The sequence below is a fragment of the Meriones unguiculatus genome, chromosome 10, assembly GCF_030254825.1.
Source record: "Meriones unguiculatus strain TT.TT164.6M chromosome 10, Bangor_MerUng_6.1, whole genome shotgun sequence".
Lineage (NCBI taxonomy): Eukaryota > Metazoa > Chordata > Mammalia > Rodentia > Muridae > Meriones > Meriones unguiculatus.
The window spans coordinates 40,337,732-40,341,749 of NC_083358.1; the positions used below are offsets into that span (position 1 = coordinate 40,337,732).

General features: G+C 43.2%; 1 non-coding gene across 1 annotated transcript; it reads right to left on the reverse strand.

Annotated features, from left to right (window-relative positions):
* Positions 1-325: 325 nt before the first annotated feature.
* LOC132646120 (U6 spliceosomal RNA) lies at positions 326-429 on the reverse strand. The gene has a single exon (XR_009584251.1). It is a non-coding gene; the product is annotated as a U6 spliceosomal RNA (small nuclear RNA).
* Positions 430-4,018: the final 3,589 nt, after the last annotated feature.

A 4,018-nucleotide genomic window follows, 5' to 3' on the forward strand; every position in this document is an offset into this window, starting at 1 on the left:
GGCTAGACACTGGAGAAGAAAATGGGAGGTCTGGCTCGCAGTTTCTTTTTCTGATAACTTTTTTATTTTATTGTTTATTTTTATTATTTACATTTTATTCACTTTGTATCCCCCATAAGCCCCTCCCTCCTCCCTTCCCGATCCCACCCTCCCTCCCCCTTCTTCATGCATGCCCCTACCCAAGTCCACTGATAGGGGAGGTCCTCTTCTCCTTCCTTCTGATCTTAGTTTATTAGATCACATCAGGAGTGGCTGCCTTGTCATCTTCTGTGGCCTAGTAAGGCTGCTCCCCCCTCAGGGGGAGGTGAGCAAAGAGCAAGCAGATAAAAATATGGAACGCTTCATGAATTTGCGTGTCATCCTTGCGCAGGGGCCATGCTAATCTCTGTATCGTTCCAATTTTAGTGTATGTGCTGCCGAAGCGAACACTGATAACTATTTTTTAAAAGTGTCACCTGCAGTGAAGTTAAGCTGAGGACAAAGAAGAGTTGGGCTGTCTGCTCCCTTTCAGATACTCACTTGTTCTATTCATAAATAGTAATGTTATCAATATATACCATATATATATATATCACAGACACATATAATGTGTGCCTTCATGTATGGAGATACATGTGTGTATGTATACAGTGATGTGGAGGTCAAAGTTCCCACCTCTGTTTCTATCTACCTTGGTTTTTGAGTCAGAGTCTTTCACTGGTCAGGAGATTGTCACATAGGCTGGGATGGCTAGCCAGCAAGCCCAAGGAATCTGTCTGGCTTCATCTTTCCCGTGCTGGAATTACAAGCGGGCACTGCCATGCCCCAGGATTTTTTTAAACATAGTTTATGGCAACTAAGTTCAGGTCTTCATGCTTTCACAGGAAATACTTTACTAAGTATGCCATCTCTCTAGCTCTTGGGGTTATCATTTTTGATTAGTTAACTTATTCATTTCTTCATGCAATTTCTCAAAAAGTCAATGCATTTGAAATGGTTTAATGAGAAACACAGAAGTGTAAGAAGTAGGAAGCCAATCCACACCTCAGAGTACATAGCAGCTTTGTTTGAATAGTGGTAAGATGTCAAACAATGAGGATCTATTGAGCATTCATGAAATTAAAAAAAAACATTTTGTAAAAATAAACTTAGAATAAGAAAATAGAAAAAATAAGTAAGCAATAACAGAAAGTAAAGATAACTGAAAAGTTTCAATGTACTCTTTAAAAAGAATTTTTGCTATATTTTTAGGTTTAAGAAAATAATTTATTTGGAAAATAGTTAACTATCTACTGGGTACTGCCTTGGTTAGCTGGTGGAGGCACGTCCAGGTAGGATCTGGTGAAGAGGTAGAAGCAGGAGGATCACAAGTTCATGATCAGTTAGTCTTGAACAACCAGTCAGCTGTGATTAACAGAGACCCACATCACTGAGCTGAAATCTTCTGGAAAGCATTTCTCCAGGGTCTAGATAAAGGCTTAGCCAGCATCTCAAACTGGTGGCCCAACTTGGCAGTATGTAAGATTCACCCATGTGATTCTGATTTTGAAAAACGAAAGCTGCAAGACTGAGGGGTCAAGAGAGTACCGAGGCATCACAAGGCAGGACTGGAGTGCCTGCAGAGAATCTAGGCGGCCACTGGTGACCTTTAGCTTCGGTTACAGTGGAGACTCCAGGATACCAGAGATTCCAGCACCGTGCATGGGTGGTTATCAGATGCCAAGGGCAGAGGCAAGTGCAGAGTAGAATTGGCATGAGTCTCTGAGACAAGCTGCCAACAGCCAAGCTGGAGAAGTGGGGCTGTCTAAGTCCCCTGGAGCCCAGATCAGGAGTGAGTCCCAGATGTCAGAGCCTGACCTACAGAATTTGGATTTATACTGCTAGATTTGAGGTTTGCTTTGATCACATCATTTCTATGCCCTGCTCTTCCCATTTAGAATAAGAATTGTGCAACTTGGTTTTGATTTTACAGGAGCCTAAAGTGTTAAGTGTTTTTAAAGATTGTGAGACTTTAAAAGTTGTACAAATTTCATATTGCAAATTAACATGAGATCTTGGGGACAAGCCAGAAAAGAAAGGTACAGTTTAATAGTGATATGTTTGTGAAGTTGAAAGGGGTGGAGTTATTTTAGTTGTCAGCACAATCTATCGTCTCCTGGGAAGAAAGAAGCACAGCTGAAAAATTTCTTCAGTCCCTTAGGCCAGTGGCCATGTCTGTGAAAGATTGTCTTGATTATTAATTGGTGTAGGAAGGTCGGCCCACTGTGGGCAGTACCATCCATAAGCTGGTGGGCCTGGGCTATGTTAGAAAGCTAGCGAAGTGAGCCAGAGCGAGCCAGGAAACAGCATTCTTCCGCTGTTTCTGCTTCAGCTCCTGTTTGAGTTCCTGCTTGAGCATGCTCAGTGATGGACTGTGATCTGGAAGTGTAAGCCAAATAAACCCTTTTCTCCGAGAGTTGTTCTAGGTCAGGGTATTTTTTCACAGTAACAGAAAAGGCAAATAAGACAGCTCAGCTCCTGTTTGAAGCCCTGCCTTGGTTTCACACTCATCATCTCGTCTAAGCATCTAAGTCTGGTGTGGTGGTTTGATAGGAATGACTCCCATAGGCTCATGTGTTTGATGCTTGGACATAGGGGGTGGCACTATTAGGAGGTGTGGCCTTGATGGAGGAAGTAGGTCACTGGAGGTGGGCTTTGAGGTCTAAGAAGCTTAAGTCTGGCCAATGTGCCTCAGCCTTCCTTCTGCTACATTTGGATCAAGCTGTGGAACTCTCCGCTCCTTTTCCAACACCATTTCTGCCTACAGGCTGCCACGCTTCCTGCCATGGTGATAATGGACCAAATCTCTGAACTGTAAGCAAGAACTAATTAAATATTTTCCTTTATAAGGGTTGCTGCGGTCAAGGCGTCTCTTCACAGCAATGGAACCCTAACTAAGACACATGTGAAGTGAGTTTTACTCTTTCCAGTGTTGGTTTATTAGTGTAGTGACCTGAAGCCCAGGGAGATTAATGCATCTAAAAGCTAAGAAATAACAAGTGGCCACCTCAATTTCTGTACCCAGCGGTGACAATTCCATGTTTGCAGACTACTTGGCTGTCCCCATAATTGTCCAGGGCCCATTTGGGCTCCAACTGGGTTTTACAAGTGCCTATCCCTTAGATTTGGAGTAGCTGTAAGCAAGTAAGCTTGCCCTTTGCATTTCAGTCTATGATCTACATCACGTATCAGAATTGGCCAACGGAAATGTCACCTGGACTTTTGGAAGCACACCTTTTCAGTGTGTATGAGTAAGAAAGCACTTTGGTGCGTCTTCTATTTTTAATCACATTCCTGGGGTCAGAGCCTGGGTGCTTAGCCTGTAGCCAAGCTTGCACCCCATACTATACGTTAAATTTTAATGGGCCTTTCTTATTTACACCTAAATGAGGTTTATAATGGTTTAATTAGCAAAATATATCAGTTTGCTTCCTTAAACCTTGCTTCTTGGAGGAAAGGTTCTAGCCATTTCCCATGTTTAATAAAAGATGAAAAACCTCATTTCTCTCAGGCTAAGGAGGTCTGTGATTGCCTTCATCTGATTAGCACAGACACCAGGGTGCCACGGAGAAGTCACGAACGAGAAGTCAGTTAACAGTGTTTCCAACTGGCCAACACGGGTTGTGCTGCTCAGGGATATCTGTCAACAGTTCTCCATGCTCATCTGGCCCGGAAGGAAATGACTGACATGAAAGCCAAACAGACAAAACCACGGCTGGCCACGCCCCTCCCTGAAGTTGGAAGATCCTGTGGCAGTTTAGGCAGGGTGCAGTAGAGAGCCTGGGCCCTGTCAGAGCCTCCCCCACCCATGCTCCAGTGCACTCATGCTTTTGCTTTATACTCGAGGTAATTTTTTTTTTCCTGGATGTAGCCAGAAACTTGAGAAAAATACCCTTTCAATGACTTTAAGCTTTGCAGCAGAATATTTTGGTGTTACAACACTGCAGAAGAATTTAAATAGCAACTGTTTAGAACAACTGCCCACAGGTGTTTTATCTAA